This window comes from Aulostomus chinensis, chromosome 5, assembly GCF_037954235.1.
Source record: "Aulostomus chinensis isolate RoL2024-O1b breed Wild chromosome 5, RoL_Achi_v1.0, whole genome shotgun sequence".
In the NCBI taxonomy this organism is placed as follows: domain Eukaryota; kingdom Metazoa; phylum Chordata; class Actinopteri; order Syngnathiformes; family Aulostomidae; genus Aulostomus; species Aulostomus chinensis.
This window is the reverse complement of record NC_141324.1, coordinates 1,676,733-1,699,600: the sequence shown is the minus strand read 5'-3', so window position 1 is coordinate 1,699,600 and position 22,868 is coordinate 1,676,733. Positions and strand designations below refer to the sequence as shown.

General features: G+C 45.3%; 2 long non-coding RNA genes across 3 annotated transcripts; both read right to left on the bottom strand.

The window, feature by feature from the left end:
• Nucleotides 1–6,708: 6,708 nt before the first annotated feature.
• On the bottom strand, nucleotides 6,709–15,224 carry LOC147260855 (uncharacterized). Of its 2 annotated transcripts, XR_015116014.1 has the most exons (4): nucleotides 15,149–15,224; nucleotides 13,889–14,239; nucleotides 13,565–13,783; nucleotides 6,709–6,915 (listed from the first exon to the last, which is right to left on the bottom strand). It is a non-coding gene; the product is annotated as an uncharacterized LOC147260855 (long non-coding RNA). The 2 variants fall into 2 exon arrangements; XR_015116013.1 differs by lacking the exon at nucleotides 6,709–6,915 and having other exon boundaries at nucleotides 13,309–13,783.
• Nucleotides 15,225–18,047: 2,823 nt separating this feature from the next.
• LOC147260854 (uncharacterized) lies at nucleotides 18,048–18,906 on the bottom strand. Its single transcript, XR_015116012.1, has 3 exons — nucleotides 18,742–18,906; nucleotides 18,412–18,606; nucleotides 18,048–18,237 (listed from the first exon to the last, which is right to left on the bottom strand). It is a non-coding gene; the product is annotated as an uncharacterized LOC147260854 (long non-coding RNA).
• Between the last annotated feature and the right edge of the window lie 3,962 nt (nucleotides 18,907–22,868).

Here is a 22,868-nt window from a genome sequence, read left to right as displayed (position 1 = left end):
GCCTGCTGTCCAGCCTTGACATGTTGTCTCTTGTAGACTTGTCCATAGGTGCCATTTCCACCAATGGAGCCAAGTCTCGTCCCAGCTTCTTCTTCCTTGCTCTCCCGTGCCAGTCTCACCTCCACCTTCCCCCACGTTGAGCTTTTCCTTCGTCTCCTCTCATCCAAAGCAACATGAGCCACTAGCACCAACCAACACTAGGTTCTGCGGGCCTTTCTGGATGGAGTCTGCATGTTCTCCCTGTGTGGGTTCTCTCCCTCCTCCCACGGTCCAGAGACATCAAGAGGCGACGAGGCTGACTGACAGTCTAGATTGACCGTAGGTACGACTGAGATTGTGAATGGTCGTCTGTCTCGATATGTTGGCCCTGCCATGGACTGGCGACCTGTCCAGGGTGAACCCCGCCTCTTGCCTGACAGTCACTGGGACAGGCTCCACCCCCCTTAACAGGAATAAGTGGAAGAAAATGGATGGATGGAAACAGAAGGATAAATTGAATGAATAATTAAGAGGGATAAAAAAGCAAGAATATGTAGTTAAATGAAGGAAGAACATTTATTTAAGTCAACATTGAAAAGGAGAAAAACAACATTGATATCAAAACCTGGATTTCACAGTGACATCACCAACGTAACATTCATTCATTCATCCATTGTCTTCCGCTTATTCCTTTCTATTCAGAGTTGCGGGGGGTGGAGCCTATCTCAGCGTCTACAGGCGAGAGGCGGGGTTCACCCTGGACAGGTCACCAGTCCATCGCAGGGCCAACATACAGAGACGAACAACCATTCACACTCACATTCACACCTACGGTCAATTTAGAGAATCAATCAGCCTCGTCCCCTCTTGACGTCTTTGGACTGTGGAGGAAGCTGGAGAACCAGAGAGAACCCACACAGGAACAGCGAGGACATGGAGACTCACCCAGAAAGATCCTGCACTCGAGCCGGGACTCCCACCCGGAACCTTCTTGCTGCATACTGCATCGGCGTGGTCTGTGTGGTGTAGTGAATTGTCCTCACCATTGATAGTCATTAAAATCACTGGTTTCCCCGGTGATGTGGCGGTATTTTTGCCCTGATAAGAACAGCATGGTGCCCTCACAGCTGGAAAAATGCATGCTGACCAAAAAAAGGAACCACTCCCTGCTATTATTTGTCACAAGCCAGAGATACATATGAAGAAAAATTAAGACTTGGGTCAAGACATACCTTGCTCGTGGGTGCAATAACCATGGTTGTTTTTCATGATGTGGGTACTTGGAGGAATAGCTTTAAAGAACCATCAGTGATGGATTCCCTGTTGTGGAGGGGCTGCTTTTTGTGATGCAGGCCGTCACAGTTGCCACAGAGTCACTCCTCAGGAAGACAATCTCTGTACCTGTCAGGGAAAGGCAGTATGATTATAAGATGATTTCATGGGAATAGTAATAGAAATATAAATTCAATTTAAGAGGGTCTGAATGAGGGGACATAGAAAGTTGGATTGATTTGGGTTGTGTCTCAGGGTTCCGCCCTTCCAGTTGGGCACAGCAGGCCCACACAATTTTTCCACATTCCTGTGGGATGCTTCTGAAATGTTGAAGTTTTCTACCACCCCAAAAGAAACAATAATTACCCACTGACCACTCATTCTAAAGAAAGCCTACCATGGAATACATGTCGTCTTTAAGAATGCCAACCGAATGACAGCAGGCTCACTGCAGTGGCAACACAGTGGATGACCAACAGCCTCTTTCTGTCAGAGGCATTGAAGGTTGTATGGTCTTGACTCTTTCTATCGCTCTGAGGCTTCCTGCTGACGGAAAGACCAGGATGATGCTGAGCTTCTTGGAGGCTCATTAGCATGGCATAATGCCAAAGTAGCAGAGAGCATCTCCATGGTTTTTTCTGTAGAGAAAATACAGAGGGTAGAAGTAGAGGGAGGGGCAGGAGAGGCTCTTTCTTGCTTTGACACTGGAAACTACACACCTGTTTATTAGCACTGGAGAGCACTGGGTTGTGCTTGGCTGTTGTGGGCCAGGCCTGATGAAGATTCTTCCCAGGGTTGAAACGCTGCCTTTTGGCACACTTTTTGGTTTTTTATTTCAAAGCAATTTGATTTAAAAATAATTTGATTTGATTTTTCATAAACAATTTAAAACATTATTTCCATTTCATTTGATTTCATATTTTCATAATGAATAATAAATAATATAGGACCCTTAAAAATTCATTAAATACATGACAAAGGCTACCCCGATACACTAAAAACAGAACCCAGCAATGGGGAACTCCAAGGATGATGACCCGTGGATGGTAGTGCACTATGGCCAGTGCTGCCGTGCACATCCACCTCAAGGGGACTGGTGGTATGGTGGTCTGACAAGTGGATGGACCGTGCACCTCCCTTCCCATTGAGGGGAGGGTTTTTTGCTCATTCACCGAACCCTAACCCTAACCACTAACCTCTGATGTAATTATTAAAATAATAATAAATAATAATTATTATTATCAATCGTAAAACATAATTTCAGATGAATATATTAGTCAAAACAAGTGTCTTTCATTTCATTTATTATTTAAAGGGTTAAAAAATAAAAAAAGGAAAAAGAGGGATTTCATTTCATTTCATCATCTTCATCGTCCTCCTCTGATCCGGTTGGTCTGGGTCGGGGGGGCAGCAGCCTCAGCAAGGAGGCCCAGACTGTCCTCTCCCAGCCACGTCCACCAGCTCTTCCGGGGGAATCCCGAGGCGTTCCCAGGCCAGCTGAGATATATAATCCCTCCAGGGTCCTGGGTCGGCCCCGAGGCCTCCTCCCTGTTGGACGTGCCTGGAACCCCTACCGAGGGAGGCGTCCTCACCAGATCCTTTATATGTCAGACAAGTGAACTGGTACTCCTCTGGGTCAAAGGTGTCGGCATCCTGTTTCTCCACGTTGCTGGCCACGCCGTCATCGTAGTTGTCAATGTCACCCTGATCTTCCTCTTCTCTCCATCATCCTCATCTTCCTCTTCTTCAGAGTTTACCCCAAAGTCTTACTCATTGCTGTCAGATGCCTAGCTGTTCAGGTCCAAAGACATCCAGTCCACTAAATCAACCACCTGGACAGGTAGAGGGTCGGCCTACCTGTCGGAGCCCAGTGGTCCGATGGGCTGAAATGGCTTATGTGAAACTCTGCCTGTTCTTTTCTTCTCTTCAGCGCCTCCCTCTCCACCTGCTTGTGTCACTGTTCAGAGACACTTTGACTCCCTGCCTGTCTGAGGTGCATGGAGAGCGGTTAGGGCTAGGGGTTCGGTATGAACGAAATCAAAAACGTCAACATGTGCCCGTGCGACGTTTCGACACAATTTGTGTCTTCCTCAGGCTGGGTGCAAAGGAACAAAAGTGGCCTCCAAGCACCCGAGCTAACAGCCCCTTCTCCATGTACCTGTTTTGATATGCATGTCTTTTAGGTCACCGTCTCTTTGAGGCTAAACTGTTCAGTAACTTTTGTGTACATACAACCTGTAGGGGGCAGAGTCCCGAGACGCTGGCTACCCTCCCCAAATGTGTGTACGGGCTTTCCGATGGTAGCAAGCAGGTGTGTGTAGGAGCTTCCTAGCCTGAGTGATGCCAACTTTAAATTCCACGAGCAGTGAAACAAATCAAGTGAAAGGTTTGCCCTCCATCCGGACAGGCGTCCACTCTATCGGTGCTGCTCAGGGTGAAGGTTCAGGGTTTTAAGGTAAGTGTCCCCTCCCACCTAAGTGCTTTCTCGTCTCCCATTTCGCATGGGTTACTAAGATATCCTGCATGAAGCCTGAAGGTGGTGGGGTTTCAAAAAAGTCGACTTAATAGCCTTTAAATATGACCTGGTCCTTGTGGCCTTAGGCAGCTCCATTTTAAACACGACAGCTCAATTCTCACTCTATCACAACATTAGTGATTAAGATAAAGTGGCATATATTCTTTGAACACATAAAATCAGTGGAGGTATAAGGTAAGACTACCACCCCAGCAAAAGTGGTGCACTTTGGAACCGTAAGGGCTAGGTTTAGAATTATGGCCTGCCCTCCACAAAAGTGGGGAGCAGGAATGCACAGTCCTTCCTGGGGGCTTGGTCCACCACCCAAAGATGGTTAGGGTTTCTGGTGGTTTTAGCGAGGCCACAAAGAGTTATGAAGGTTCAGTCACATGGAGGACACAGATCAGGAGCCCTAAAACACCACGTTTGACACAATCTCTCACTCGCTGGACATGCAGACCACAACAAGTATTGGTGGCAAAGGAGAGGTGGAATGAGTACTAAATAAAACAAACTGAAATACTGCCACCCCAGTCATAGTACTTGAGAGTACTATTCTAGAGAATTACTCAAAAATACTTCACTGAAGAGCATGCAAGTACTTTGTTCAGGTGCTGAACATAGGGTTAGGGCCCCTCATAGCCGTAATGACATCAGTCTCAGCGTGCAACGTTTTGGATTGTTTTTAGCTTTCCTCAGGCTTTGTTAGCCTCCCAGTTCAGTCAAGGCATAGAATCTCTTTTCCAAATGACAGGCTGGGTTATCATAGGTACAAGTCTTTGTCAGTCCCTCCTAATGTGGAGGGTCACTCCTGCTTTCTTTGCCTTTTTCCACAAATTTACAAATTAAAGTTTGTGATACAAAAAAAAGGCTCACAACTAATCAGCGAAATGTTTCATTTGCTTCTTTAGTTTTGTCTATTTAACAAACAAATGGTTGACAGGCTGTATCACATTCCAAAGCAAAGAGGGGAACAGATTAAAAAAGAAAACAAACAAACAATACACCAAAATGTACATTTACACATGAAGATTTCTTTGACGAGAACGTTTGAAGATGAAGAAAACGGTACTCGGTCCGTTTTCTGGCCTGGTGGGAAACACACCAAGGGGAAGGGAAGTTACCAGAAATGAGGGCAGAGTTCAATTTCAATATAAAAGCGGGAGCCAGGAGACAAGACAGACACAAGGCCAACCAAGAACACCGCTAGGGCATGGACGTGACATTGCCGTCTGGGGAGGGAAGGGACAAAGGTTCTTCTTGAGATTTGTCTTCAGTGTTTCACTTTTTTTCCGATATTGGGGTGCTAACCTCAGAACTGGAAGGCTCCCCCGCAGTTTTTGTGAAATAAGACTTCACCTTTATGAAGGGGTGAGTCACATGGAATCTTAGGGAGCTGAGACCAGAAACGGTACCTGTCCTTCACGTGTGTGTGAGTGTGTGTGTGTGTGTGTGTGTGTGTGTGTGTGAGTGTGTGTGTGTGTAAAACACATACTGACACACATTAAAATACCCATTCATGGGTTTTTATGAAGTTGATGGGAGGCCGTGCATTGTTTGACAATGACAGAGTCAGAGAAGGCAATCCTGGTTCAAATTAATCTAACATGACACAAAACCTGACCGCTCTGGGGGGTTCATCTCTCACCTGACACAGTTGGTCACCCCCCCCCCCCCCCATCAAACCTGTCACCATCAGAGGAAAGCTTCCAAGCTCACCTTTCCAGCAATAATCAGCTGCTGTCACCAACTAAGAGCGGTCAACATTTGCCACACTGGAGCCCGTTCACTACGGCTGGAATGAGGTGTTCCTGCAGCAACGTTAGCACCCCTGTTCATTCCCTGTAAATGTGGACCTCCGGAAACTTTCCCAGCTCCCCCAACTGTGGCAAGAGGCCCTCCAGTGTTAAGGGTGACACCTCCAGCCTCAGGAGTACCTTTTACATGCAGCATCCCAGTTCTCACCTTCCACCACACCACATCATTCCTACCTAAAGTCCTTCATGGGACCTCCATTTCAGGGGAAAGCGCGTTGCCATGTGGTGAGAGGATCCTTTCTTGATGCACCTGTCAGTGAGTTCCCACCACTTTCAGAGACTTGAAAAGGTGCTGGTCAAGAAACACCATCTTGAAAAAAGAGAACATCACTTTCTAAGAGAGTTTGTTGACAGGATTGAAGGCAGTTTGATGAGTGTCATAGGGGGAAAGGAGGGTTCCCCAGCTGAACCACCAGCATGGTGTCTGCACCTCATGGAGATCCTGGGTCTTGGTCCAGGCAATGACAAGCAGCCTGAGAAAAGAAGGTGGAGAACCTGGGAGCTGGAGAAGCAGAGGGACTCTGGAGCACACGCAGGTCTCTGGTTCTGTCTGTTGGAGACTGTATTTTAGAACTGATAGAACCAGAACCATAGAAGGATAAATCAGTGAGTCATTAGGAGGATCAAAGAGGACAGAGAACGTAGTGAAATGAAGGAAGAACATTTATTTGAGTACATGAACATTTGTCAATATTAAAAACACACATTAAACAGTTACATCACCAATTCAACATGATATTAGAAATTAGGAGTAAAAATGTGCTCATTAGTTCAAAACAAACAACTAAAAGTGCTTTTAAATGAAAGGATCAATAAAACAAACGACTAAAGGCACTTTCACAACAAAAGATCAAAAGAAAAACCCAACAAAATTGGTTGGGGAGGAGGGCAAAGACCTGTCTGAGGAGGAGAAAGGGGGTGCACAGTCCTTCAGTTCTTGGGACCCCACTTCTCCCCAGCACCTTGAACTCCCTGAAAATCCCTGCTATTGAACTGTAATCCTGTTTTGATGTGTTTCTGCAATGCTGCCTGCAGTGACACTGGAAGGAACCCTCAGGATTCATCCATGTCCTGGTCACAAGCCATGCCTACAAATCCAGCAGGGAGGTGCAAAGGTGCGGCCGTTAAGTGGGTTGGGATCACACGCTGCTTCCTCAGTGGGGGTTGGGTTTGGGTTAGGAGAATGGGTGGTGGACCACCCTTTCCCTGTTTCCACACATGTCTCCTGGTAGCCTGGTCTGGCCTGGAAACAAGTGGACACCATCAGGGCCACAGAACTCCATCACAGCCAGAGCTGGGGGCCTGGTCCACCACCCGAAGCTGGTGGGGGTTCTGTTGGACAAAGATAGTGAAGGTGAGCTGTTACCCTTTTGGATCCTGGCTCTTGGAGTGTTGCTCTCTACAACTGAGGCAGGGCCTCAGCACCGTGTGGCACGGCAGCTACAGGCTGCTGAACAGAAGGCTCAGCGGGGGGGGGGGGGGGGGTCAAGGCAGCACAGAGAACTGTGGGTAGCAGTCCTCCCTCCACCTGGGACCTCTACACCTCACGATGCAACACTTTAAAAATGGGATGCTGTTTTTGTTGTCTGCCCCTAAAGCCACTAAATAAATAGTACTTTAAAAACAGGACATGGACAGAGCAGCCACTCACTACCGCTCAGAAGTGAGGACACCCTCTTCTTCAGTGGTGTCCTTTATTTGGACTACCTTCTACTTTGGAGATTCATACTGAAGACATCAAATATATCAAACAAGATACATGGAGTCATGGAGTAGAGCCAAGAATTGTTAAGAACTGGAACAGGTTTGATATTCTAGCTCCTCAAAGTGGCCTCCCTCTGCTCGTCCTTCTCTCAGGGAGCTTCATGATGTCATCACCTGAAAAGGTTCCCCTCTCAGGTTCACCTTGTCAGGTTCCTTGGTGGAACTTCCTACCTTCTTCCTGGGGTGGAGCATCAGTGGAGCTGAGCAGAAGTCAGGTTTGTCCCCAGCTGACAGCTCCCTTTACCAACTGGTAGAATTCATGTCATGGCAGGAACCAGCAGCTCAGTAGAGAGGAACCACCGTCCATCAGTCCTCTCAGACCTGAAGGTCAGGCGCTGTGGAAAACTGAGAAATCTTTGAACGTGTCCACGAGTGCAGTCGCAAAAACCAGGAGCTGCAACGAAACCGGCTCAGGTGAGGACCAGATCCAAGTCAGATTCCTGATGATGTCATCAGGGGGCTTTCCCAGTGTATTTGATCCTAGAATTCTGTCTTTGATCTCAGGACACATCAAAGAAACTGAATTCTGGCGAGTGTGTGAGAGCCTTCCAGGCTGGGCTAGAAAACCCACCTCAACCTTGTGTGCTCCAGAGGAGAAATCCCAAGCCTGTGTTGTAGCAGCAGGTAGAGCCATCAGTCCACCACCATGAAGCCCCACTTTGTCAAGGACCCTGCACATTGGAGACCTTTGGTTCCACCGCCGTGGCTTTGTGGACACAGAGAAGGAGAAGGGACGGTCTCTCCATGCAGGGATCCATGAGCCACATGGAGGCCTCTCCTCCCCTCTCCTCTCTCCTCTCCTCTCCTCTCTCCTCTCCTCTCCTCTCTCCTCTCTCCTGTCTCTTCTCCTCTCCTCTCCTCGTCTCTCTCCTCTATTCTCCTCTCCTCTCTCTCTCCTCTCCTCCTCTCTCTCCTCTCCTCGTCTCTCTCCTCTATTCTCCTCTCCTCTCTCTCTCCTCCTCTCTCTCCTCTCCTCTCTCTCTCTCCTCTATTCTCCTCTCCTTCTCTCTCCTCTCCTCTCTCTCCTCTCCTCTCTCTCTCCTCTCCTCTCTCCTCTCCTCTCTCTCCTCTCCTGTCCTCTCCTGTCCTCTCCTCTCTCTAGAGCCCAAATCAGGTCAAACCAGAACAGGTGTGGGAAGGCCTCTGTCAAGGTCAAAGGTCACTGGAGACCGTCCTCTCAGTGTCTACATTCAAAAACCCCAACTTCAGCAACTCTGTCCCTCAACCTAAACCAACACTGCTGATTCAGGAGCCCTCCAGCTCCTGGGCCCTGGTACATAGAGAGTTGAAACTCACAGGACCTGGTCCTAGTGGGGCCGAGACCACGTGGACAGGTTTTGGTGGATGGAGCCCCAAGGGTTCACTGAACAAGCCCATTCAGCACCAACACCTCCAGATGGTGTGAGGCTGGACAGGTCTAAGGGCCTGGGTCTTTACTGCACTGTAAAAAAAAGGGTCAAAAGTCTGGCAGCAGCGTTTCCAGACGGTACCGTCCAATTACAGTCATGAACTGTTCCACAAAATTCCATGGAAGAAACTGTAAAAATACCCAGCAGCTTTCCCAGTCCAAACTGATGAAATTACAGTCCATTTAGTGTTGAGAAATGTGCTTTCAACTGCAGGAAAACAGGCCCATCATGGAAAACACATGAAGAACAAGGACCTTTCAGGTTCTTCTCTCAGTTCAGGGCTCTTACTGGTTCATTTATGAAACAAACCAGTCTATGAGCAGGAATTTCCCATTAGAAAAGTTCATTTGACAGTGGAAAAGCAAGCGGAGTCCATCAAAATAGCCCAGTTTAAGGTCCGTCACTGTCAAGTGAAGCTACTGAGTTGTTACTTTCTGAAACTGAGCCAACTTTCTACAGTGATTTCCTGTCAGATTCTGGTTTCTCCAAGTATAAAAACTACAACAATGTATCAACACAGAATCTGTGCTTTGAACAATAGAGGATTTCTGCATCTTGCCAGTATTAGTCCATCACTTTAGAGGACTGGAAGGGTCAAACATTCATTGGACAATGGAAAACCAAGCATCGTCCATCAAAATCCATGAACAACAGCTCCATTCAAACAGAAGCTCTGGAATTGGAGTGTGTTAAAGTGAAGTTCTGGAATGTTCCACTTCATCTACAGGGATTTCCCATTAAAGAACAGGTTTTACTACGTTCAGTGTTCCAACATGAACCTTCAAGGAAACACAAAGGTCTGTAAATGTGTGGCATTGAACACACTCGTTTCAGTGAATTGTGAACAAACATTTCTTGTTAAAAATGTTGAAAAAGCAGCAGAGTGTCAGAACAGGAAGTGACGCCACATTCAAGGCAACCTGGCAAAGTAGGAATGCAGCATTGTTTTATACAACTGTCCGATGAAGTGTTGGACTGCCAAAACAGTGGTTTTGATGTGGAACAAAGGAACTGATGTAGAGATACATGAAGGAAAGGTTCAGTATTTGAACTCTGGGCCCAAGCGTCATGTTGTCAGGGACTTTCTCCATTCTTAGAAACCACAGCTTTGCTCGGTCCCTGCTCCGCCTGTCCAGCAACACCAGGAAGGCCTAAAACTCTCCTCCAAGGGCAGAAGGTCTTTGAAAACTAAGACTCAACTCAACTTTATTCATAAAGCACTTTAAAAACAACCACAGCTGAAAACAAAGTGCTGTACATAAATAGTCATAAAACATAATAATCAAGTGAAGAACAATAAAAATACTAAAACAGGAGCAAAGTCTCATGCTGGGTCAAAAGCCAAGGAATAAATATAGGTTTTAAGATTAGTTTTAAAAATGGACAGTGAAGAAGCCTGTCTGAGGTGCAAAGGCAGATCGTTCCATCATTTGGGAGCAGCAACAGAAAAGGCTCTGTCCCCTCTGAGCTTCCGCTTAGACCTCGGTATCTCCAGGAGCAGCAGGTCAGCTGACCTGAGGCACCGAGCAGGAGCACGAGGGTGAAGCAGCTCAGAGAGGTAAGGGGGGCCAGACCATTTAAGGATTTAAAAACAAATAAAAGAATCTTAAAATGAACCCTGAAGTGCACAGGCAGCCAGTGGAGGGAGGCCAGAACGATGGGCTCCTTCTTCCTGCTCCGGTTAAAAGTCGAGCAGCAGCATTTTGTACCAACTGGAGACGTGAGAGGGAGGACTGGCTGATTCCAAAGTAAAGAGCACTGCAATCATCAAGCCGAGACGTGATGAAGGCATGAATCACAGTCTCAAAATGCTCTCCTGCAAGAAAGGGCTTCACTTTTGCTAACAGCCTCAGATGAAAGAAGCTGGACTTCACCACTGCACCTATTTGACGATCTAGTTTGAAATCCCTGTCCATCTTAAACCCAAGTTTGAAACATTTGGCTTCACATACAGAGCCAAGGGGCCCAAGTCAATAGGGGGAGGTTCACAGGAGCCACTGGGACCAAACACCATCACTTCAGTTTTCTTCTCGTTAAAATTGAAAAAGTTTAGGGCCATCCAGGCTTTAATGTCATCAAGACATAACAGAAGTGGCTTGATTGAGAGAGCATCTTTCTTCTTTAGTGGCACATCTATCTGACTGTCACCAGCATAGCAGTGAAAAGAGATGCCATGCTGATGAGAATGGAGCCCAGAGGAAGTACATACAATGAAAAAAGGAGAGGCCCTAAAATTGAGCCCTGTGGAACCCCAAATGACTGAGGAGCAGGGGAAGATTCAGAACCAGCAAAGCTTACACACAGAGTTCTGTCTGTCAGATAGGACCTAAACCACCGCAGAGCACTACCACAAATGCCCACTAGGTACTGCAACCGAGATAATAAAATATTGTGATCCACTGTATCAAAGGCAGCAGTTTGGTCCAGCAGGACAAGAATCACATCATCTCCACAGTCGTTTGCCAGGAGGATGTCATTGAAGACCCTAAGCAGTGCTGACTCTGTGCTATGCAGAGTCTTAAAACCTGACTGGAAAACCTCCAGAATATCATGCTCATCCAGAAAAGACTTCAGTTGAGCAGACACAACTTTCTCCAAGACCTTAGAAATAAAAGGCAACTTAGAGATGGGCCTAAAGTTAGCCAATACAGTGCTGTCAAGGCCAGGTTTCGTAAGCAGTGGTTGCACTACTGCATGTTTAAAACTAATGGGGACAACACCAGAAGACAGACTGCTGTTACTAACACCCAGAACTGACTGCCCCATACTGGGGAAAACCTCTTTTAAAAATGAGGAGGGACAGAATCATGAGGGGAACCTGATGGCTTCATGTGGCCAACCACATCTTTAAAAATGACAAAGTCACAGGCTCAAACTTATCGAACACAGCCGGGCAACGGACAGAAGCAGAGGGGTCAGCGGCAGGAGCTGAGATGAGAGCCCTCCTGATAACAACCTTGTCAATGAAAAAGTGCAGGAAGTCATTGCACATTTCAGTGGGTGCTTCCAGGCAGACAGGCTGTGGGGCATTCAGAGCAGAGTCAATGGTTTTAAATAGCACACGTGGGTTGTGGCGATCAGACACAATAATGTCTGACAAGTGTCCTCTCTTAGCCTCTTTAACAGTCTAAGACTGATGGTTGTTCAGTCACGACACTCAGGGCTACCACACCAGTGTCAGTGTGTTCTCTTGGAAAGCCAAGCCTTCTGTCAACAGTTGTGTGCTTCTGGAGAGGAACAGAGACACCAACACTACCTTCTTAGCTGCTGTTTGGTCCACAGGAACCTGCATTGTTTGTTGTTGTGGGAAATCATGTCCTAAAATGCCAGTTTGTTGTTTTTGAGATAACCTTTGACAACATTTGGACATGGAAGTGGGCAGGCAGACAAAAAGTGCCACAGCTGATGCCTTCCAGGAGGTGCAGAGATACCTGGCAGAGGGCAGTACTTCCAGGGCCCAGGATCCAGTGAGTTACTGGGCCAACCAAAAGACAATCTGTCCAAACCTCTACCAGCTGTCCCTACAATTTCTTTGCACTCCAGCCTCATCTGTGCCGTGTTTTCGACAGCTGGAGAAGTTTTATCAAAAAAACGTAACAGACTTAATTTTAAAATGTCAGAAAAACGAATTTTTTGAAATAAAAATTTGTAAAAGTCCTCAAGCGTCCTCATTACCAACATTTTCACTTAGATTTTCACATTAAGATACATCTTCACATTGTTTAAAGACATGGAATGATCCAATATGAACGCAAAGACTTCAATGACATTATTGTGTACACCAGGTCATCAAATCAGTGTCAGGTCAGTCTGTCAAGCCTGCAGGGAAGTTTAAAGTCCAGCAGGTGTCAGTATTCAGTGACACAGTATCAACACAGTGTGTCATTGTGTCGACACGCTTCATGACGCTTCATGACGCTTCATGACGCCTCATCCACCCATCACCAGTGTGGAGCGTTTGCTTGGTGAATTTAAAATGAAGACATTTGAATCAACTTGATGTCGTCCATAGTCCACTGATGCAGCGGTCATGTTCTCAATGTGTGTCACAAAGTGCATCTGTTGCTGTTGGCTGTTTAGTTGGAAACAAGAGTTTGAAAACAGCACACCAATTTGTTTCCTGATGTCGCAGAGGATTATGGGGAATGTAGTCTGATAGTGTGTGCTAGTCTGCAGGCATTCAATGAAGTGTCATCTAATTCAAAGGACTATGATGATGATGTATTGTTTCATAGTGTGTGGCTAATTTGGCTAATGCTTGACAACACCAACAATAATAATAACAATAACAATCATAATCATAACAATAATAATAACAATTACAATAATAATTATAATCCTAATAATAATAATAATCATAACAATAATCAGAATCATAATAACAATAATAATAACAATAATAGCAATAATAATAATAATGATAATAACAATAATCATCATCATCATCATCATCATAATCATAATAACAATAATAACAATAATAATAATAATAACAACAATCATAATCATAATAATATAGATCACAAAGTAGCTTAGACCAGGCCAAGCCTTATGTAGTGATCCTGGAAACATTGTTTCATGGATTTCTGATGATCATTCTGTCCATATTGCATGACTAGCCTCCTCCTTCATAGTCAAACTTGAATGCGATGGTGCGAATGTGTAAATTGTAAATAGAAAAGTATTGTTTACAAGTAAATTGGGCTCTGCATAATTAGCATGATTTTGCTCATGTTGAAGGGAAATGTAAATTATTCTTGGAACTGAAATATACCCTTTTATTTCCTTGTCCATCCTAGGACTCTTACCTGCTCCAAATTGGTCCCTTCAAAATAAATGGTCAAACCAAGAGGAATACCACTTGTGTATTCTTGAGCCCTTTCAAGTAGGGACGATTCATCAGAAAACTGGACAGTGGGGCTCCCCTGGCGATGACTGGTCTGCTGTCTCCCCGTCCCGGCTGAAAATCCAGTCTGTGTCAGTTTCAGGGACCTCTCTTCCTGCACTGCTTTACTGGGGAGCGCAGCCTGCTGACAAATGACTTGGTCGTAACTTTATTCTTTGAAACCCTCTGAAGATCTGGAATCTTATTAAACAATTGCTTGGAATGTCAGATGTGTCAATCCACACACCTGTATCATAGAACCATTTGTTCAAGCCAGCGATGATGGACAGTGTGCTTCTGGAATGGAGGAAGAGAGGACTCTGTTCCACTGGAGAAGATGGTTGATAACAAATCTGCTTCATTCCTTCAGCTCCAATCTGAACACCTCCTTCCTCAGACACACTTTGGCATCATTGTGTGCGAGGATATTCCAGAGTTCACCATTAAACCAAAGAGCAACATCTTTGAAGATTTACTTCTCTCACGTGGAACTCCCAACATTTGATTTCTCGCTTGGTCACTGCCTTTGATTCCAGTAGACGCCAGTCCTCTCAGGGAGGCCTGGGCCAAAGAACTGGACGTCCCAGTGTCAGAGGCACTGTGGGAGGAAAGCCTGGTCAGTGTACAGGAATGTTCCATCGATTCGAGATACAGACTGATTCAATTCAAAGTCTTGCGTATACTTCATTTTTCCAAAATTGGGCTTAGTCAGATATTTGGATCTGTTTCTCCCACGTATGATGGATGTCGTAGTGCTGAAGGATCGATGGCACACTTCTTCTGGCACTGTCCTGTTCTCAGTAACTTCTGGTGGGATATATTGGATTGGTTTTCCAAACAAGACTGGAACTTTGCTGTATTTGGTTGCTCTGACAGGACGAGGACTCTTCCTCCTTTTCAAAAACAGGCTCTACAAGCAGGCATGGTTGCAGCTAAAGAATTCAAATGATTAAACTGGAGGGCTCCATGTTTCAAGAGGTGGCTTCAGGAAATGCTTTCTGTTGCTGAGATTGATAGGAAGTGTTTTTCTGTTGTCTTATGTATTATCTGTTCATGATACTTTGAACTCATGTGTACTTATAAGTCAAGCATATACATGATACAAGTTCACGTGGATCTAATAGTGAAAAGGTGGCACAAATCTTTGATAGATTCTTTGAGGGCACACGTTTTGAATTCATATCTTTGCTTCTGGGGGGACCTGAAACAACATTTTCAGATGGGGGTCGTGGCCAATTACACATCATTTTTGGTGTCCTTGTCATGGAATGGTTTGAGAACCCCTGACAGAAAGTTTTTTCAGAAAACAGGATTTAGAAGCCTTTTTTTTTAGAATCGGCTTCAGCTGTAAAAGGGTTAGTTATGTTTCATTTCAAGAGCCACACACCATTCCTGCGATGTCAGGAAGTCTTGGAAAGGTGGTGAATATTTCAGAGGACTTCACTGGATTGTGAACCATTGCTTGGCGATGGGTGAAGGTCTGTTTCATCTTCTCCTTCATGATTACCTCATCAGTTGTATGCTTCATCAGTGTAGCAACCCTTGGATCCCCAAAGAGAGTCTCGACTGATGCCTAAGGCGTCTTTTATTTTAGTGAGAGCAGCGTCGTCACGTTCACCAGAGCACCGTGAAAACTGTGTCAGAGTATACAAAACATAAAACAAACAAGTCACCATACAGTCTTCACAGTATGTTACGTTCCTTGCGGCAACACAAGGAATAACACAAACAGCCAAGTGGAAAATTATCAGTGCAAGAATTATTTATTTCACAAAGGGGTGATCAAAAGTACAAGAGCTGTGTACAAAGTGGGAGGGAAGGTCGGCCGTGAGGGGATTGTGCCAAACAAATTAACTTAACATATCAAAACAAGGCCTAACTGAAATCTTCCTGACACAAGAAACACAAGTAGCAAAAGGCCTGCCCGTCTAACTCATCAAGGTTGTCAAAAACGTACAAGGATGGCACCAACCCATAAACTAGTGTGGTATACAAAAGAAGACTACGTGATGTAAGGTGTGGGGTACCCCAATCTAACCTCAACCGACCACCTCCCACTTCCAAATAAGTTGATCTTACAAAGTGGTTTCTCAGAGTATGTTGCTCAGCAGGCCGCCAGAGAGAGAGAGAGACCCAGAACAAAGCAGGGGAGTGGCTGATAAAGAGGCCTCCCTGGAACCAGCCAGGTGGAGGGGCAACCAGGCTCCAATCAACTCTTCTCCCAGATGTCAGGTGGGAGGGCAGAACAGGAAGCAGCCAGCGTCCTCCTGGATCTTTCCTAAGAGCAGGAGAGGGAGGAGGGAAACAAAGAGAGGGAGAAACCATGCAGGGGCTCACCTGAGCCAGCTCTACATGTCACACATGGAACACAGTACAATCTTCATAATTTTGTCCATAATATTACAACATCAACCAAACATTCCTTCAAACAAAGTGTTCCATGCACACTGATCCAAACTCACAATGTTGCAATAATACAATGTTTCAAGATAAACAAACATACCTCACTGCGCTCACCAAGGATGCTTCAATACTTTTAATCTTTTCTTCTGTTTAAACAGGCGTCAATGTTCTTTTCTGTGCAAATGAAGCAGAAGTTACGCTGGAGCCTGGAGATCAAACCTTTGTGGCCCAGGCTCAAACAAAGCAGCCTCCTCATTACCAACTCCTGTTGGGTTACCTTTACCTGTCTCTCCCTCTTGTGGAGCTACGGTGTCACTCAGAGGACAAAATTCAATCTCCCAAATCCATACAACAGTCCTACACATACAGGAGTCACTCACAACTTCACCTACCAACTATTTTAAAACACACACACAAAAATAGAAGCATTAATTAATAACTTTGAGAGTTTATATTTGTTAATAAAACGGAATGTAAACAATACACATTTAGAATATTTCACTGAGATGAAACAAACACATGCAAGGACTAGTGTGGTCCTTTACAATCAGTGCGATGGCCTCATGACACTGGGTTTCTGTGGTTAGCTGCTTTTCCTCGCTGAAAGGGGTTCTGTCGCCAGCATCTGGACCACCTGGAAGTGTTGGAACCACACATACTGCTGCGACACTTTCCAGTTGCAGGATGCATCTAGATGTTTGCCCAAGACCCAAACTAGTGAAAACATAAGATCTACAATCTCACAGCATTGTGAGCTTGTAGATCAGCCAATGTCACTACTTTTTTAACACTTATTTTCTAATTTATGGAATTTTTTTGGGTTTATATTGTTTATAAATGAAATTACTTAAATCACAGCAGAGCCCCAGTCTTATTTGTCACCACTGGAGCAAAAAAGCATTCTTTGCACTGTTCACATAATAACTTTTTCTTCTTTTATTTTCTCCTTAAAATGAAAAAACACGCACCCTTCTTGAAGAACTGCTAAAATCAAGGTCAAAGGGTCTGACATCTGCAGTGCTGAACTAGGAGTCAAAGGCTCTGACATCTGCAGTGCTGAACTAGGAGTCAAAGGCTCTGACATCTGCAGTGCTGAACTAGGAGTCAAAGGCTCTGACATCTGCAGTGCTGAACTAGGAGTCAAAGGCTCTGACATCTGCAGTGCTGAACTAGGAGTCAAAGGCTATGACATCTGGAGTGCTGAACTAGGAGTCAAAGGCTCTGACATCTGCAGTGCTGAACTAGGAGTCAAAGGCTATGACATCTGCAGTGCTGAACTAGGAGTCAAAGGCTCTGACATCTGCAGTGCTGAACTAGGAGTCAAAGGCTCTGACATCTGCAGTGCTGAACTAGGAGTCAAAGGCTCTGACATCTGCAGTGCTGAACTAGGAGTCAAAGGCTCTGACATCTGCAGTGCTGAACTAGGAGTCAAAGGCTCTGACATCTGCAGTGCTGAACTAGGAGTCAAAGGCTCTGACATCTGCAGTGCTGAACTAGGAGTCAAAGGCTCTGACATCTGCAGTGCTGAACTAGGAGTCAAAGGCTATGACATCTGCAGTGCTGAACTAGGAGTCAAAGGCTCTGACATCTGCAGTGCTGAACTAGGAGTCAAAGGCTATGACATCTGCAGTGCTGAACTAGGAGTCAAAGGCTCTGACATCTGCAGTGCTGAACTAGGAGTCAAAGGCTCTGACATCTGCAGTGCTGAACTAGGAGTCAAAGGCTCTGACATCTGCAGTGCTGAACTAGGAGTCAAAGGCTCTGACATCTGCAGTGCTGAACTAGGAGTCAAAGGCTCTGACATCTGCAGTGCTGAACTAGGAGTCAAAGGCTCTGACATCTGCAGTGCTGAACTAGGAGTCAAAGGCTCTGACATCTGCAGTGCTGAACTAGGAGTCAAAGGCTCTGACATCTGCAGTGCTGAACTAGGAGTCAAAGGCTCTGACATCTGCAGTGCTGAACTAGGAGTCAAAGGCTCTGACATCTGCAGTGCTGAACTAGGAGAAAGCTCAGAATCCAGAAATGTTCAATAATATGTTGTTTACAATGCACTCAACAGTCCTATTTTGAGCAATTACAGACTTGTTTTATCTACTTACATGGCCCAAATTGCCCTGGGGGTCTGCCAGATAAGGGAACAAGGCAGTGATGCCCATTGCACATTCCTCTTTGACACGCCTTGAAGGACTTGCCCTACAGGGTACACACACACACACACACACACACACACACACACACACACACACACACACAAGATACAAACAAAAGTATTGTTTCCTGATGCCTTCTGCAAAAAAAGGCTCTTGGTCTGCACCAATTAAAACAAAAAGTGTACATTGGGTGCTCATGTTCATCATGCCGTCATACCCATGTTCACTGGCCATGTGTGCCACCAGTATCTTCACCATGTCACGTCTCCGAGAATCTGTCAGACTTTTTGTCTGAGCATGCTCATTCATGATCCTCTCCCCTCCAGGTTTCTCCTTCAGAATCCTTTCAATCATCGAAGTGGGAGAAGGTAAACGACTATTCTGTCAATCTCAGGTTGCAACACGAAGGGGGCTGAGTCACAATGACAATATGAAGGCACGAGAATAAGTGAGTGGCCACCATCCCCCCTTTACTTCAAAACTGTACATGGGCTTTTCCCCCTTATCAGAATCAGCATCTCGATTTCAAACAGTCATCAAGGCTCACCTGAGCGAGACGAGTCTGGTCAGCTCTGTTACTTCGGGCAGGACTTGGCTGCAAAATGATGACGTCATCAGAGTCCCCCTCGTTTTCCACACTGGAGCTGACAAAGGAGCTTCTGGAGCTGGCAATGGAGTGGCTTGAGGGGCTTGCTGAATCTAGCAGTCCAGGTGTGATACTATCAGCAAGAGGGGATCATTTGCAACACGTAGAATGGAAAAAGATTGTGTTCGATGAGGATGGATCCATGTTGCATTACATTGGGTGTTTTGAAACAAAGAGCATTTTGAAGTGCAAAAATACTTCACATTCTAGGTTAGCAAGGACTGTGTGCATTATATGACTCCGAGTAATAAGTGCCACACCTTCAGGATGTGAGCCTTGAGGTAAACGCACCTCAAGCACACCCAGGTGTGGTTTATTCACAAGAAACGTAAACGCCTACTCATCAACCTCAGTGTTCAGATCGTCATAGACTTTTAAATCCAAGATTGGAATTGCAAATTTCTTGGAAACTGCAGACAAAACAAGATTGCACAACATTGATGAATCTGACTGCAATGTATTTATTTTATTATTATTAAAGGCCATGCATCTGTGTCACTATAATTCAAACCACTTTAACCATTAACCCATTTTGGGCGGGAACACCTCTTGGTGTTTTAAGCATTATAGCGTCATGCTTTAACTGTTGAAAAATAGAAGATCTACAAGCGCAAAGTCTGCCCCCGAGTAGTGCACTATGAGCTTGCAGATCTGATATTTTTTCAAGAATCTTGAAAAGGTGCCTAAAATCTTTCACAGTCAACATTTGTAACACAAATCTTTGCTTCTGTCCCTGAAACAACAGATATTCAGATGGGGGTCTGCGGCCAAAGACATATAATTTTGGGGGATCCTTGACATGAAATATTGAGCGCCACTGATACAAAAACATAAGACTTTTTTGTTGTTCTTTTCAGAAAACTGTTTGAATATCAATATTAGCAGATATACAAGCTTGTAGTGCACCACTGAGTGCTGTTTTGTGAGCTCGTACAACTGCCATTTTTGAAAAAGCATTAAAATTTGTGCAAATATTTGTCTAAATATAATTTTTTAAAGCAAACATTTTCAACTCAAATCTTTCTCAGGGCCCCTGGAACAACATATTTATAGATGGGGGCTGCAGTCAAAATACACTATTTGGTAGATGACAATTCTATTCCATGTGCAATTTGTTTCACTCACCACACTCCAAAAATGAATTGAAGGTCAGTTGCCCTTCATAGCAAATGGACTTCTGCCTGTGGAGACACTTCACCCTGACAGCTTGCATCCTTTGAGGCAAATAAAGAGATACAATATAACACAAGTGGACTCTTGGTTGTGCAATAAAACCTCAAGAGTTAAAGATCTAGAAGGGTCAAGAGCTAAAGAATCTAGAAGGGTCAGTTTGGGTTAGCAACTCTCCATTTAGCTGGGGACCACCTGGAATTCGCTCAAGGACAACTGGGGGTCCCCGGACTACTTGTTGAAAACCACCGACATCGGGCACAACAGTTCAGGCATTGACTATATGATTTGACATTATATGATTCGAAAATTCAGCGTTTTGTAGATGTACGGCGGACGAGATATGAAGGACAAGCAAACCAAATCACTCTGTTCAGAGTCAAACACACGTGTCTCGGCGAGTGCGGCCACCATTAAAACGTCGAACAATTGTTCCGTCTCCTGTACGATGTCTACTTGTCTTGTTGCATAGTTTATCGATGTCAGTTTTTGTATGGATAGTTTTATGACCACAAAAAGCCTGCTCAGGGGCTGCAGATGGAAACGAGCTTCAGGGTTAATTCTGGACGATTCACATGAATGTGAAAACCGACATATTGATTTTTAATGTGAACCATCCCTCCCTTGTAAATACACGAATGAATATGCATGACATAGCCTTGCCAATACTGTTCCTAATAATTAGTAGTACTCCTGGTGCTAGCAAACATGCTAACGTCTGTGGGTAAGTAGCTGTGGCCAGCTGAAAAGTTGCAAATCAGTAACAAACATTGCTGTTTACTAAGTTAAACAATAATAGTCTGACCTGGTTTCTGATCCATCAAAGTGAGGAAAAATATGAAGTCCAATGTACGGTATTATTGTGGTCCCGTCTGCAGACTCTGCGAGTGCCGAGTAATGCCGATGCGGAGAAGTGCGGGCTGAGACAATGGCGCCTTTAGAATTCAAAAACCTGGACATAGTAGGCGGGGCCTTGCTGTATTACTCCAATAGAAATTCTTCTGGAAAATTGCTCTCACTCTATTGGTCACAGGAGATATTTATGACTCCAAATGAGTAGATACGACTACTGAAGAGGAAAATAATAACTCTAAAATAATTACTCTGGGAAAATTACTCCCCAGTTTTTCCTCTGGTCCAGGAGAGACCTGGTCTCTGCTACCAGTTCTAGTCAACACGTGGCAGCAGCGTTCTGGACCAGCTGGAGAGTCTTTAGGGACTTACTAGTCCAGCCTGGTAGGAGGGAGGTGCAGTAATCCAGCCTGGAAGTGACAAAAGCAGGGACTAGTTTTTCTGCATCTTCTTGAGCCAGGATGTGTCTGATCTTAGCGATGTTACGTAGATGGAAGAAGGCGTCCTGGAGATTTGTTGAATGTGGGAGTTGAAGGGTCCTGGTCAAAGAGAACTCCTAGGTTCCTTACAGTGGTGCTGGGGGCCAGGGTGGTGCCATCCAGGGTACCTGTCTCATCAGATCAGGTGGTCCTCAGGTGTTTGGGCCCAGCACCAGAACTTCAGTTTATCAGAGTTTAATAAAGGAAATGATGGTCCTCCATGTTTCCTGTCCTTCAGACAGGCCTCCAGTTCAGTCAGCTGGTTTGTTCCATGTGGATCATTGATGAGTTCAGCTGAGTGTCGTCTGCATAGCAGTGAACATTAATGGAGAGTTTCCTGATCATGTGACCTAGAGGAAGCAGGTCCAGGGTGAAGAGGACTGGTCCAAGCACAGACCCTTGAGGAACACCAGAACTGACTGTAGTGGTCTCAGAGGAACCATCATTAACTGGTACCAACTGAGATTACCCAGTAAATATGACTTGAACCAGTTTAGTGTGGTTCCTTTCATACCAGTGACAGGTTCCAGTCCCTGTAGAAGGATATGGTGGTCAATGGTATCAAAGCTGCACTGAGATCTAAATCAGACCAGCACAGAGACCAGTCCCTCATCTGGTACCAGCAGGAGGTCACTGGTACCTTTGACTAGTTCTGTTTCTGTGCTAGGATGAACCTGGAACCTGACTGAATCCTCCAATCAGCTGTTGCTGTGGAGAAGTCCCAGAGCTGTTTAGCAACTGCTTTCTCCAGAACCTTGGAGAGAAAAGGAAGATGTGATGTTGGTCTGTAGTTGGTAGAACTTCTGGATCCAGGCTTGTTTTTGAGGAGGGTTTCATTCCTGCTACTTTAAAGGACTGAGGGACGGAACCAGATACCAGCGCCACATTGATCATATCTAAGAGGGAGGGGCTAACGAGGGGAGAGAGTCTTGGAGCAGCTTAGTTGGGATGGGGTCCAGGAGACAGGTGGAGGTTTAGAGGAGGACATTATTGAACTGAGCTCATGAAGGCTGATGGGAGAAAAACTATCCAAGTGTGTGTCTGGTCCTCCAGCTGCCTCTAAGGTTCTGGGTTCTAGGGGCCATGTTGTCAGCTGATGGCAGCAGGAGAAGAAGTTTCTCTCTAATCAGGAGAATTTTGTCGTTAAAGAAGTCCATGAACTCTTTGCTGCCCAGGGAAACAGGACTACTTGGTTCAGTAGTCTGGCTCCAGTACTGAAGAGGAACCTGGGTTGTTCTTGAGTTACTCTATTAGTGCTGAGTAGTCGGCTGCTCTGGTTCTACCAGGGGCTTTCTTCTAGGTTCTAAGGCCATCTTGCCAGACTCCATGTGACTCCTCCAGTTTGGAGCAGCGCCATCTTCTCTCCAGTTTCTGGGTTTCTTGTTGAAGCTGTCAGGTTCCACAACCGTACCAAGGTGCTTGTTTCCTTGGGTTCATAGTTTTCTACTTTAGGGGGCCAGCAGAGTCCAGAGTTGTTGCTAAGGTGCCTTCTGCTCTATGGATGAAATGATCAGTTTGGGAGGGACT